Raw genomic sequence first — 15,175 nt, 5'->3', positions numbered from 1 at the left:
TACAACGCTGCCGAGGCGCGGCGCAACTTCGCTTTTAACTCACGAGACTGTATTTTAAAAAACCTTGCCTTCATTCTTCAGGGGCTGCGCTCTGGACATCGCGCACCCCTTGACGCCTCTTGACTCCCCTGCCTGCCGCCGCCAGAGCGCCCCACGCTGATCGTTCCCTCACCCTCTGACGGGCAGGTCACGAGGGCGGGGACGGGCGTGGCCACCATCTCGGGCTGCTCTGTGGTTGGCGGGGCAGCTCCTCTGTCCCTCCACCCCCTGCCACGCCCCCTCTCAAACTTCCCCCTCATGTGTCCCTATATCACAACTTCCCCTCACAGACGGCGCAGCGGGCGGGCGCAGCGGGCGCGACGAAGGCGCGCCGAAGTTGCGCCTAAGTTAAGCCCGTCTGCGCCCGTCCGCGGCCGACCGGGGCTAGGGGCACATCACTCTGCCCAATTTATTTCCTACACTCCTTCTCAACTCCACAGTCTACAGGGCCCGTGGGTTCTACCTCCCTCTATTCACTCCCGGATATCCCTGCTTAATGTATCCCCTGCTTCTCACTGTTCCTGTCCATCTGCCTCTCTCACTTGTGCCCCTCCCCCCATAGACGATGCCAACACTGATCCAGTCAGGACTCTTAAGGCTTATTATTTGAATACCAGATCGGCGGTGGCTCATTCACATGAACTATCGGTGCTCTTAGATCTTCACGCACCGGATCTCCTCTTTTTAACGGAGACATGGTTCTGTGATGACTCCCTACCTACGCTGCTAGCCACTCTGCCTGCTCCTTACTATGCCCTCCGAGCAGATCGCTCTCCTGGCAGAGCGGGGGGCGGCGTAGCAGTCATTGCCCGATCTGACCTTCCATTTCAATTGCTCTCTCTCCCCGATATTGCTACTACTGAGTATCTCGCTATCCGTACTACGTCCACTTCCCCCCCTCTCACCTGTATGCTCATTTATCGTCCTCCCCAGTCACCTCTACGCTTTCTCCCTGATTTCCAGGAGGTACTAGCCACCCTCGCCGTTAATAATTCCTCTGTGTTACTACTGGGCGACTTTAACTTCTGGCCCTCTGACCCTGCAGAGTGTCTATCTTCCAGAGAGTTCTCAGACACACTTTTATCTCTTAATTTTGTCTCCCATGTATCCTCCCCAACTCACGTCAAGGGCCATGTCCTGGACCAGATTTGGTCCTTGAACTGCCCTGTTGACTCCCTCTCTATTTCTCCCTGCACTTGGTCCGACCACTACCTGCTTTCTTTTTCTCTTCCTCTAAGTTCTACACTTAGGGTCCCCCTTCCTAAAAATGTTTGGGTCCGCTCGTGGAGCAGAGTTGACCCGGCGAACTTGTCTGCCCTTTTAAGTGCTTCCTACCCTGCCCTTCACGGTCTGTCCACCCTGGCTCAGGCTAACACCATTGAACAGTGGCTCTCTTCCGCCAGTGAGTCTATCGCTCCCTTGAAGCGATTGACTTCCAAACGGGAGAAAGATGCCAATTGGTGGTTTACCGATGACCTGAAATCCATCAAACTTTCGGTACGCCGTGCTGAGAGGGCCTGGAGGAGAAACTATTGTCCCATCTTAAGAGCTGACTTTACCACTCTATTAGCCCAATATAAGAATGCTATTCTGGTCGCTAAAACTGCCTATTTCTCCTCCAAGATCCTCACAGCCGAGAACCAATCTAGGGAAATCTTCTCGATTGTTCAGAACCTAGCCTTTTCAGATCGCACCTCCCTTAAGCCCTCCCCCTCCCAGGCCCTTTGTCACTCTTTGAACAGTTTTTTTATTGATAAGATCGCCACCATCAAAGCCAACATCCCGCCACCTTCCCCGTCTTTTGTTGACCCTCAGTGCCCTCCCCCGCAAGGACAATTAAATACTCTTCCTCCCTTGACTAAGGAAACCTTTACATCACTTATCCCCCTTGTAAAATCCGGCTCTCCTCTTGATACTTGTCCCGCTCACATCCTTCGTCACATTTACACCACCTGCCCTGATCCCCCCCTTCACTTTCTTAACAGCTCCCTTTCTCAGGGAGTTGTTCCCAACCCTTTGAAATCTGCTATTATTTTACCTATTTTAAAGAAGCCTGGCGCGGACCCCTCGATCCCTGCCAATTATCGCCCCATTTCTCTCCTACCATTCTTGGCTAAGGTGCTCGAGCGCCATGTCACCAGGTCTCTGAGCACCTTTGTGGAAGAGAATGGGGTATTGGCGTCCCGTCAGGCTGGCTTTCGCCCTGCACACTCTACGGAGTCCGTTGTCCTTCCGGTCCTTGACAACCTCAGGGAGGGCAGGGACACCAATCAATTCCAGGCATTAGTCCTCCTCGATCTCTCTGCCGCCTTTGACACGGTGGATCATACCATCTTACTCTCTCGTGTCGGGGCGGCGGGGATCGGGGGTACGGCCCTGTATGGTTGTCCTCCTTCCTGAGGGACCGAACCCAGGCGGTTCGCCTGGGTGACTTCTCTGAGGACTTCCGGAAGGTCCAGTGCGGGGTTCCCCAAGGTTCCTCCCTCTCACCTCTTTTGTTCAACCTTTACATTTCTCCCCGTATCTTTTCTTTAGAACAAATGGAGGTCACCGTATATAACTATGCGGATGATCTCCAACTTGTTTTCAACCTCTCTTCATCTTCTGCCTCTATTTCTAATTTCCAGTCTATTATGATTTTTATCCGGGACTGGATGGATTTCAACCACCTGAAACTCAACCCTGACAAGACCGAGTTGGTGTTGACGGGTGGTTGCTCCAGTCCCTGGTCTTCACTGTTTTGGCCCCCTTCCCTTGGTCTCCCTCCGGTCCCCTCTACCTCGGTCAACACTTTAGGCATCAAACTCAACTCTCACCTTACCCTTCACTCCCAGGTCAGCTCTGTGGTTTCTTCTTCTTTTCTTTCTCTCCGTACCATCCGCAAGGTTTCTCGATTTTTCACCTTCGAGGCCTTGAAGCTGATCGTCCTTGCGATGGTCTTCTCCCGCCTGGATTATGGCAACGCCCTATATGCAGGCATACCTGCATACAGTCTCAGGCGGTTGCAGATGATTCAAAACCAAGCGGCTCGGTTGGTCTTTAACCTTCCCAAATCCTCACATGTCACTCCCCTCCTGAAAACCCTACACTGGCTCCCGGCTCGGGAACGTGTCCAGTTCAAGCTGGCGACCATCACCTACCAGGCTCGACTGGGCACGGCCCCTGCCTTCATTTCCTCGGAGATTGTCCCTTACCTTCCAGCCAGGGAGCTCCGATCTTCTTCCAAATTCCTCCTGACAGTTCCCTGGTTTCGTCGGAAAAAGTGGGGGGGGTCAACATTTGCGACCCTTGCCCCAGCTCTCTGGAATTCATTACCCTTGGAGCTCAGATCCCTTACCTCATATTCCCAGTTTCGCAAGAAACTTAAAGCTTATTTTTTCAGTAAAATTTTTATGTAGTTCCTTTTTTCCCTGTCCTCCACCCCTTGTCCCTTGTGGAGATCTGCCAGTTACAGCGCCATGAAACCGCTGGTGAAAGAGCGCTATATAAAACTTTTAAAACTCAAACTCTTGCACCTCCCCTGGGGGGGTATTAGGTTTTGGCGCATGCCCAGGTTTACATGGTTTTGTAAATATGGGGATGAGTCAAAATCCATGGGCGTTGCATTGGAACACTGTTGGAAAGTGGATTATTAGTAGGAGCAAATGTATATCTGCCACTGTCAATAAGGCCACTAACACAGTTTAGGGCTCAAAATTGGTCTTAGATGATTATCCCATTGCTCAACCCTTGGCAGCTTAGCTGAGAGCAGGGAGGGTTAACATCAAACACAGGTATGTAAAGCATTTAAAAACACCAATTCAGTAAATAATCAAGACACAATGCACAATAAAAATCCAACACTAATTTAAAAAAATAGGAAGTATTTATATCTTTAAAAGGCCACCAAAAAAACAAAAATCCAATGTAGGAAACCGGAGATATGAATTTTTAAAGAATTAGCACTATGCGGCACATAGATATCTATAGCGCCTTATTGGGACATCCGGTCGCAATAGACTGGGTCAAAGTCAAAGTTACAGGCCGATCGCAATTGAGCCCTGGGCGGCTACCCCTTCATGGTGGGTCTCGGTCAAAGTTTCTACCTTCTGACTTAGAAACTTGTCTGGAGCTGTTCTTCCTGGGTCCCTTGAAGCTCTCAGCCAGTCCGGATTCGGTGAGGGTTCGCAGGATTTCCTTGGAACAAGTTCCTTGTCAAACTTACAGAAGTCCGGCCTCCGGTGCATTCCAGCAGGATGAACCAAGGATCCAGGCCAACTCGCGACTGAAGGCAGGCGGATTGGCTCTCACGGTAGCTCCTGCTCACCTTTTCTTTGTTCGGACTTTTACGGAGCTTTAACTTGCAGGTCCATCGATGCTCTTCACCAGGCCAGATTCAGTGAGGGTTCTCCAGCCTTAGATTTTGCCTACTCCCCGGCAAACTCTGGAAGTCGGACCTACGGAGCTTTTCAGTGGGACGAACCTGGCTGGCAGGCCAGCTCGCGGTTGAAGACCGGAGGCTTGGCTGGCCAGATTGAGTGGGTCCACTTATGGTGCTTTTCCCCAAAGTTGCTCCAAATGTCTTCAAACTTCTAGAACTTTTTTCTGAAGTTCCCCAAAGCATCCCAAAGTGTCTCAAACTCACTCCAAGGGTCCGGAAGCTCCAAGATAGTCCTCGAAAGTTGAGCACTTCAGTCCCCACAATCCACTTGGACAAAACCCTTACAAATCTACTTGTAGGGTTCCAGAATGAGGATTCTTGATGGTGATGTTCCAGGTGAGCTCTGTTAACCTGTAGCTTGCAAGGAGTCCACTCTTTAGTCATTTTACAGCAAGGTAGTCCACAGGGCTGTACATTTAGATGATGTGGAAGGCACAGTCTTCAGAGTGCAGGTCTTAGTGATTGCACATGACACTTCTCATCATGGCTTTTCTTGCTCTCTTTGGTTTCAAGCAGCAGATCTGAGAGGCTCTGCCGCTCTCAGATACTTGTTCCAAGTTCTCTGGATCATGCAGGAGGTAACTCCTGTGCAATGGGGGGCTGGGTAGCACCCAATGGTATAACCACATCCTGCAAAGTTTGACAATATTTTGTCCCACAGTGCACCAATTCTTCCAGATTCATCATGGCTGATTTTCCAGCAGGGAGAGAAAAGTGGGCTAAACACAACCCTAGGATGGCTAATCTCCATAGTCTATTCCTCTTGCATCTGCTCATTCCTTCCTTAAGCCTAGCATCTGGCTGGGTTCTAGAGAGTAGAGTTGTAAATGACACTGGTGTCTTCCCCTTCCCTTGAAGTCCTTTGTTTACCACCCTGACTTCGTCAGAAGCGGTCGCTCCCTTCTGCCCTGCTCTCTCCTGACTACGCTTGCTGGGTATCGTTAGCGCTGCTCTGCTGACCTTATTTAGCGCTTGATACGTGCTTGCATTATTATTTCATTATTTTCATTCGCCCGTTGTGTCTGCTCGACAGTGCCTGCATTGCTTCACTGACTGAGAGTGCCTGTGTTATTTAGATCGCATTACCGCTTCGTTTGTTTGTTTGCTGCTGTGGGCCATTGCTTCTGCGCTCCGCTCCTCAGGCGCCCCGCTACCCACCACATAAATAAATAATTTAGTCTCCCCATTCCGGTCTGCACTTCCCTTTTAGCCGCCATTACTAGTGTTGTTGTTGTGCCCGGAGCCCGCCCCCTCCACCACGTACCCGCCTCCCAGCTGCTCCTCCCTCGCCCCTCCCCCTCCATCTCCCATATATGTCAGATGCTCTCCCGCGCAGCGTTCACGCGCAGCGGTCGCGCCCCATGCGCGCCAAAGGTAAGCCCGTCTACGCCCGTCCGCGCCTGGACCACATCCAGCGCCAGACCCCCTGGTCCCCGCCGCTCCCAACCCTCTATAATATCATATGATGCCGCTACTCTCCTCGCCCTCAACCCTGGACGCACACCACTATGCTGCAAAGCTACTCCTGGACGTACTCACGGCCCATTCGCCTGCCTCGCCTGCAAATTCAACTGCTTAAGGAACCTCACCAAATCCACGCCCTCCAAACACAGCTCCGACTACAACCGCCTAAAGTGCATCCTGCTCAACACCCGCTCAGTCCACAGACACGCAACGGAACTCTGGGACCTACTCGACACTGCGTCACCTGACATCGCCTTCCTCACTGAAACATGGATGAACACATCATCATCACCCGATATCGCAATAGCCATACCGGACACCTACAAGATTATTCGAAAAGACCGCACCATTCAAACAGGAGGAGGCATCGCCATTATCCACAGGAACACCATCAAAATCACAACCAGCTCCGACGACCATCTTGCTATCGCCGAACATCTCCACTTCCAGATCCACACCGACCCCAGGACCACACTCAGAGGCACCCTCATCTACAGGCCTCTAGGTACCCGCAGTCAATTCAGCGATTACATCACGGACTTCGTCAGTCCACACGCCCTTGCCTCCGAGAACTACATTCTTCTAGGAGACCTCAACTACCACCTTGAAAACAAACACGACAGCAACACCACCACCCTTCTGGACAACCTGGCCAATCTCGGACTCAAACAACTTGTTGACACCCCCACCCACACAGGCGGTCACACGCTCGACCCTATCTTCACCTCCAGCAAGCACATCTCCTTCGACCGCACTACAACTCTCCACTGGACGGATCACAGCTGCGTCCACTTCAGCTACATAACCACCCCAACCCACAACCGTCCACAACCTATTCCCCGGAGAAACTGGAACAAAATCACCTCCGACCAACTCCTCACTTCACTCAAGAAAAACCCTCCCACCCTCTCAACGGACCCAAACCAAGCGGCCACCAACCTCAGGCAATGGATTACCAACAGTGCTGATGAATTAGCACCCCTGAAAAAGCACCAGATGAAATTAGCCAGCAAAAAGGCTCCCTGGTTCAATGACGAACTCAAAAAATCCAAGAAGCTATGCCGCACCCTGGAGAAGATATGGAGAAAAAACCCAGCTTCCGACAACATGGCCTCCCTCAAGACAGCCACCCGCAAACACCACCAACTGATCCGATCCGCCAAGAAATCAGCAATCAAGGATCGTCTCGACAACAACACCCATAACAGCAAGGAACTCTTCAACATCGTCAAAGAATTCACCAACCCCAACGCAGCATCTAACGACATCACTCCCTCCCAAGACCTCTGCGACGCGTTATCCTCCTTCTTCTACAACAAAATTGCCGACATCCACAACAGCTTCACGAACACTCCCAGCGACCAACCCTCACCACCTTCCTCAGATCCCACTCCACTAACTAACAACCTCAGCGCCTGGAACCCAATCACCACTGAAGACACCATGCGCATCATGAACTCTATCCACTCTGGCTCGCCTACCGACCCCTGCCCCATCACATCTTAAACAAAGCTGACTCCATCATCGCACCCCACCTCCGTGATGTCATCAACTGCTCGTTCAACTCTGCCACCTTTCCAGAAAACTGGAAACACGCCGAACTCAGCGCCCTTCTGAAGAAACCCACAGCAGACCCCTCTGAACTTAAAAACTACCGACCCATATCCCTCCTCCCATTCCCGGCCAAAGTTATCGAGAAAGCCATCAACAGCCAGCTCGCCGCCTTCCTTGAATCCAACAACTCCCTTGATCCATCTCAATCCGGGTTTCGAGCAAAACACAGCACCGAAACCGCCCTCATTGCAGCGACCGACGACATCCGAACACTCCTGGACAACGGAGAAACAGTGGCCCTCATCCTACTCGACCTATCCGCCGCTTTCGACACAGTTTGCCACAGCACCCTTATACATCGCCTCAGCAACATCGGCATACAAGGAAAAGCCTTGAACTGGATCATCTCATTCCTCGCTGGGAGAACTCAAAGAGTCCGACTTCCCCCATTCTACTCAGAGGCCACCGAAGTCATCTGCGGCGTACCTCAAGGATCCTCACTCAGTCCCACCCTCTTCAACGTCTACATGAGTCCTCTCGCCTCCATCGCGCGTCAACACAACCTCAACATCATCTCTTACGCCGACGACACCCAGTTAATCCTTTCCCTCACCAAAGACCCCAACACCGCCAAAACCAATCTTCACGAAGGCATGAAAGAAGTAGCCGAATGGATGAATCATAGCCGCCTAAAACTCAATTCAGACAAAACGGAGGTGCTCATCCTAGGATCTTCCCCCTCAGCTTGGGACGACTCTTGGTGGCCTTCCGCTCTGGGCACAGCACCCACAGACCATGCACGCAACCTTGGCTTCATCCTAGACTCCTCTCTCTCGATGTCCAGACAAGTCAACGCAGTCTCGTCTTCTTGCTTCAACGTACTTCGCATTCTCAAAAAGATCTTCCGCTGGATCCCCCTCGAGACAAGAAAGACTGTCACCCACGCACTGGTCACGAGCCGACTGGATTATGGTAACACTCTATACGCCGGAATCGCAGCAAAATTACAGAAAAAACTCCAGCGCATCCAAAACGCATCTGCGAGACTCATTTTAGACATCCCGAGCCAAGATCACATCACCGGACATCTAAAAGACCTCCACTGGCTTCCTGTCAACAAGAGAATTACTTTCCGCCTTCTCACCCACGCCCACAAGGCCCTCTACAATCTAGGACCCGAATGCCTCAACGCTCGACTATCCTTCTACAAACCCACCCGCCAACTAAGATCGTCTAATCAAGCCCTCGCCGCAGTCCCACGCATCCGAAAATCCACCATGGGTGGCAGATCCTTCTCCTTCCTGGCTGCCAAGACCTGGAACTCACTCCCCACCCACCTTCGCCTTACTCAGAACCACATCTCCTTCAGAAAAGAACTTAAAACCTGGCTATTCGACAAATAATGAACCCCTTCCCCTAGCGCCTTGAGACCAACCCCTTCGCCTAGCGCCTTGAGACCTTCTGGGTGAGTGTTGCGCTATACAAATGCCCGAACTTGAACTTCAACTTGAACTTATTGTTTACGACTCACACTGTAGTAACAAGAAGGAAGGAACATAACTATATGACTTCACATATCACAAATACACACATGAGAATTGTACCACCTATGTATAAGGAACCTATTAACTAACCAGATATAATACCCACCTCATAATTAATAAACCAAAACTTCACAGGGGGAGTGGAGATATGAGAGGATTCTTTACATCTCTTGTCTCACACACAACTGGTTCCCCTGTTAAATGGTAATGAGAAAGAAAGAGAAACCAAAATAAACACCGGTGCTGAAAGCAAGGATTGGTAATATTCTTTCATATGTGGGCAAACAGATTCCAGCAACAAGTACACCTAATTTCTTTATATTACACAGTGATGCAATACTTTTTCCGTGTAAATGTCAAACAAAGTACTCCTGGAACGAGGATTCTGAATTTACTCTCAGAAATACCTCAGCCGTGATAATGTTATCAATGTTGAACTTTAGCATTTTTCAATCAATCCTGTTGAATATTCAGAATAACAAATGCGCCTTTTCCCGACCTCACTCGGTACCCTGTTTTCTGTTGGTAGCACAGAAATACAAATACAAAGTAAATGTGTCCCCAGACACAAAGAGAGATTAATACTTAGGAAATACCACTACCAAATGGGTAATCCTCGGCTCTCCTTTACGTGTAAACTCACGTTTCCAATTAGCCTCCAAACCGCTTACCGCATCATAACTTTAGGAGGCTGCGGCTGCAAGAGTCAGACTCTCGCTGTCTCCTCTAAATAATCTGAATGGCTTTGTGTGCTTTCCCAGAAGTAAATAGAATTTCTCAGCTGCTGCCAATGAAGGCGTGCTCTCTCAAACGCCCATAACTAGGGACTCTGGGTATTGTTGTTTTCTGTCCGTGACGCTTCCGGATCGTTCCACCAATGGATAAGGTTCTGATATAACGTATGCATATCAGAACATTTCACCTGCTGATTGTGAGGGAAAACATTGGCAGCATTTGCCGCTGTTTTGTGGGACCTGAAACACTATGTGGCAGGGGATTTGAAATGGGAAAAATTACTTGGGCCATTTTTACAGCACCAGGGCTTATACAAATATATTTTATAAGTACTCTGTCTATATTTTAGGGCCCACACCCCTAGTACCCCTAGGGGAGACTTTAGAGGTTCTAAATATGTAGATATATTGCAGATCATCCCTCCACAGTGCTGCTAGCACCAACGTTGATTTTGTGCAGCACTTTATCACAATGTGGGGAGTAAAATGGGCAATTTCACTTAACTCAAGGTATAAAAACTAATTTTATAAGGGCCCTCCTTATAAATACCTGACCCCACCCATGGGACACCTAGAGGTGACCCTGGGGGTACCTAATATGCCACAACTGTGCAGGTTATCCATTTTTAAGTGCCCAAGCACCAAAATCGAGTTTGGGCACAATTTACTTTTTAAAAGCAGTCCTGCAACACAGAGCTACTTTTAAACTGACCTCAGGCTTCAGCAGTGCACACCTGCAAGTGCAGAAAGGGCTGCTGGTCTCTAAACTGCCATGCCCTATTATATACTAGGGAGTGAGAGGTAGTTTCAATCCCCTTGCCCTATTATGTACTAGGGCCTTATAGGGTAGGGCATGCCAAACACAGGGATACCCCAACCCATAGTGTACCCTAGTGTATGTAGGTGTTTTCACTGTATTTTAAGTGTCTCTTTCAGCATAGCACTGACCCTGGTTAGCAAGAGCCCAGGGTCAGTCAGAGTAGGTTACCACCAGTACCTGTCACCAAAAGGTTGGGGGGTGCCCAGGGCACAGGATGACTTTGCAACAAACACCCACCGCAAAGCCAATGGAACGCCTCCCTAATGCAGAGTAAGGCAACACGGTGATTTGTGCTGCCTTAAGTCCTATCTATGATTCCATTCAAACTATGCAAAGTGCCTTTGAGTTACCTTATAAATATGATTTTGTGATTTGTGCGCCACCAAAGCATCACAATGGCGGTGCAAGGGCCCCCAAAATTTGTGTCCCCGAGTTTTCAACCCTGTTTCTACTATTGTATCACTACAAAACATACTACAAAATTCAGTTTGTGAGTAGACTCCTGCCTGGCTGGACAGTCTGAGTAGGGCAGGTAGTGGTTCACAGGATATCTATCTGCTCTTTATAAAGTTTTCCTAAATACCATTTTTTTTAAAGCACCACTGGTTCCTTTAAGGAACACAGCCCGCTTAAAAGAAGTATTTGCCGTTTTGTCATAGAGATAGTGGTCTACTGTTAGTTGCATGTCACCATCCTAATGATTGCAGCTAATCACAGAGGAATACAAATTGCGACCTGCCTAATAAAAATGTATTAGGAAAGTCATACTATTACTCCCTGGAATTCAGTATTTAGTGACAATACCTATTAGCAAATAGGTCAATTAGAGAAATACCATTTCAGTTACAAATGTTTGTAAATACATTAATAGTATCTATGACCCATAGTTTTTAATTACATCATCACTAACTATAACAATATTGTATTCTTCCTGATTATCAAAAAGTTTTGCTCTTTCAAAATGTTTTAATTCGTCATTCCATGCAACTTCACTTATATTTTCTCCCAAACAATCGAATGAAAAAAGGAAAATAAATATTTGTTGTAATTAAGAAAATATTTGAAGTGAGCGATTTTTTCAGAATTCTTAATAGTTTACATTGAAAATGCAATGTTTATAATTTTTTTGTTGTTATGTTTGTACAAAGGACTAACTGTTTCTCTCCAACTGGGAGACTGAAGTAAGACCACAGCTGCTCAAGAACAGCTTGAAATTATCATCCGCCCTTCTCGTGTCTGTTTTTCAATTCCCTAAATGATCATGCAAATAAAACAGAAATAGCTGTGCACGGGATTTTCGGTATGCAAATATTTTACGATGGATTGCGATATGCAGATGACCTCCTGAGGTCCTGCTGATGCTTCCTACTCTCACCAATACCAAGAGAAAAGTACCTGGGCAGAAATTATGTTTTAGTAAATTTGAATACTGGAGGGAACTCTGCTAAGCTATGAGAGTACAAGTCATTCAGAGAAGGCCTGTCTGGGCACAGCTCACCCATGGAACCGTCAGCTCTGTAATGAATTAGGAGTTGAACAATTAACTCCTAGTAGGTCCACTAAGTCTTTCATTCTCCTGAGATTAATACAATGAGCATTCTTGGGTTAGGTAACAATGAACATCTGGGCCACTAAGCATTTTTTGAAGGGCAATATGCCATTGATGGTAACTGAAAGCAGTACTTGGTACAACCCCTTTTTTTACCATCATATAATGAAAGCAGGTTTTTGGAGGTGGCAACGTTTGACATAATGATTGTGCATAATTGTTGTGTGATATTTTATTTTGGTGTGAAGTGTTATTTGGTGCTGCAGTTTGTTGTTGTTTTGTTCTGTGGTTGTTGATTGCATTCTTTCTTGACTGTCTTTGATATTTTCTGCCCTACTATCATTTAATGTTTTTGTTATAGGCCTGGGAAAAAATTTAATTATGCTAGACAAATAATTCCCAAATGTTGTGTAATGCGATATTCCCCAAATTACTTGAAATTTTGCATCGCACAGTTTTGCATATTTGTTGCACAGAAGAGGCTTATTTATTCATGCAGATAATTTCTCTCCAAGATAACTTTTCTGCTCGAACCTATCTCCTGAAATTATCTTATAAGACCTTTTTCATTCAAAGTGTGGGATCATGTGTAAAATGCAACAAACTGGCAAACCACCTTTTTCTTTAAAAGTGTAATTTCACAAAAGTTTTCTGGAATTGTGGAAAACATTTTGGGAGACAATGATGCAATTTAACTCACTAGAAATGTTTATGTTACTTTTTGTATTTTAGTGTGCTATGTTCTGTTGTTTACTGTAGATATGTCAACAATTACAGTTGCATTTTCATCCAAAATCAGCAGACGAATTCGACCACTGTCTAAGGTGCAAAATAAAACTGTTCCAGCTCTTCACCCATTTAAGTCACAAGTCAGTCTAAAACCGTGGATATGGCTATGTGCCATATCATATAAAGTGAACACTGGGATCCCTAAGTTTAGACTTAGCCTCTGCCACACTATTGGACTGAATAGTGTCTTCAATTAACTAGTTGAAGACCAAGAGCTGTGCTCTTTTACCACCGTGGGCCGTGGATTCCCTCCTTGGTCTTCACCTACCCAGTCGGTCTTTAAACAGACTTCTCTTCATCTCTCCGTACTGTCTCTTCCCTTATCCTCCCTTTCTCACCTCCCTTCCCCTCCACTACTTTTCTCTCTCCTTTCTCTCCTCTCCGAAGTGTATTGTCTTTTTTTGGGGGATTTATTGTAATGTATGTAATTGTTGAACTTTTTCTGTTACATTGTTGATTCTCATGTAAAGCGCTCTGATACCTCCGGGTGTAGCAAGCGCTATATAAAACTCTTTAAATAAATAAATAAATAAATAAATAAACCTTCAACAGGGACAAATGGTTGATTGCCATGGAAACTTTAAGGTATGATGGTGCTTTTGGCAGGAAATGTACCATCATCTATTGACATATCTAACATAAGTAACAGAACATAATACAATAACATACACAGAGCGTCATAAAAATACTTTTAAAACAGAACACAGCACATTGCAACAAAAATGTCGAATAAGAATGCTTCACAACTACTGCAGTACAACACAACAAAATCACAATGTATTAATGCAGCACAAAAACATACAGCATAAAAACACAACAGAACACATCAACACCTAAAGAATACACCACGCACCAATTATGCTCAAATGTTCTTGTCACACTTTACCACCCCCAGAACCCTGTTGTCATAGCACACTAGTAAAGGATTCAACTGGTATGCTTTTCCTCTCTGAACCTCAGACGAGGCCACAGTGCTATTTCCCACCTCTATTACAGAGTTTTTCAAGTGCATTTTAGTTGTTTAGAAGAGTCCATTCAATTCAATTCAATTGAATACAACTCCATATGAAGGCATTAAGCATCCATTAAAGCATCACACGGTGCAAAACAAGCACAATATCTACAATTCATAGCATAAGAATGACATGTATGCAAACAAATACAATAAAACAGCGTGAGATTATAAACTAGCAACAATATTTAAGACATTATAGACCTACATGCATATATAGCAGATTTTAAGGACCAAGGTCCCGATGTAGGTAGGCATTTACCGGTCGGTAACGGCCGAATTCGGCCGTTACCGACCGGTAAATGCCTTTTCCAATGTAGGGGGCATATATTTACAGATTCGGTATTTTTACCAAACTGTATCTACCGAATCGGTAAAAGTACCGAATTGGTAAATACAGACTCGGTAAAAATACCGAATCTGTAAATGCAGGTGTAGGTGTCGCTTTAAACAGTGCCACAGGCCCCTCAGAATTCGTTATTTACCATGTAATACTATTGCATGGTAAATAACGAATTCAGGTGTACATGCACATCTGTGCATGTACACCTATGCCATGTGACACACAGACATGCCCTTAGGGCATGTATGTGTGCCACATGGCACACAAGCCTGACATTGGGGTGCTACAGGGTGTCAAAGTGACACCCCGTTCCCCCTGGCAGGATTCGGTATATCGGTATTTGCCATTGATTCCTATGGGCTTCAAGGCCCATAGGAATCAATGGCAAATACTGATTCGGTATTTACCGAATCGGTAAATACCGAATCATACAGATTCGGTAATTTAAAAAGAAAATTTACCTACATCTGCCTACTTCATATTACCTACTCTTAAATACCGAATCGGTATGATTCGGTATTTAAGAGTAGGTAAATCGAAATTACCTACATCGGGCCCCTAGTGTGAAAACAGCTTTCTCATTAGTTAATAACAATAAAGATCTCAAAGCGAGTCTACATTGGCCAATATTGGAATAGCATTTTTTCAAAAATAGGGTTAAAAATGTCTGGTGTACCGAGCAAAAAAAGTACAAAAAACCCATAAAATGAAGCATTGATTGGCCAGATACACCGTCGCATGGACATGACGTGGTTTCAAGATTATGAACAAAACCCAATGGGAAGCAAAGCAGATATTTCACAGTATAAGATCTCAGACAAAACAGCAGACACCATTCCCATCGACTGCAAGCACACCAGATATAATCAATGGTGCACTCAGTTTCAGTCAGGTTGAAGTATCTAAT

Source organism: Lissotriton helveticus, chromosome 7, assembly GCF_964261635.1.
Source record: "Lissotriton helveticus chromosome 7, aLisHel1.1, whole genome shotgun sequence".
In the NCBI taxonomy this organism is placed as follows: domain Eukaryota; kingdom Metazoa; phylum Chordata; class Amphibia; order Caudata; family Salamandridae; genus Lissotriton; species Lissotriton helveticus.
The sequence above is the reverse complement of the archived record's forward strand: the minus strand, read 5'-3'. Positions refer to the sequence as shown.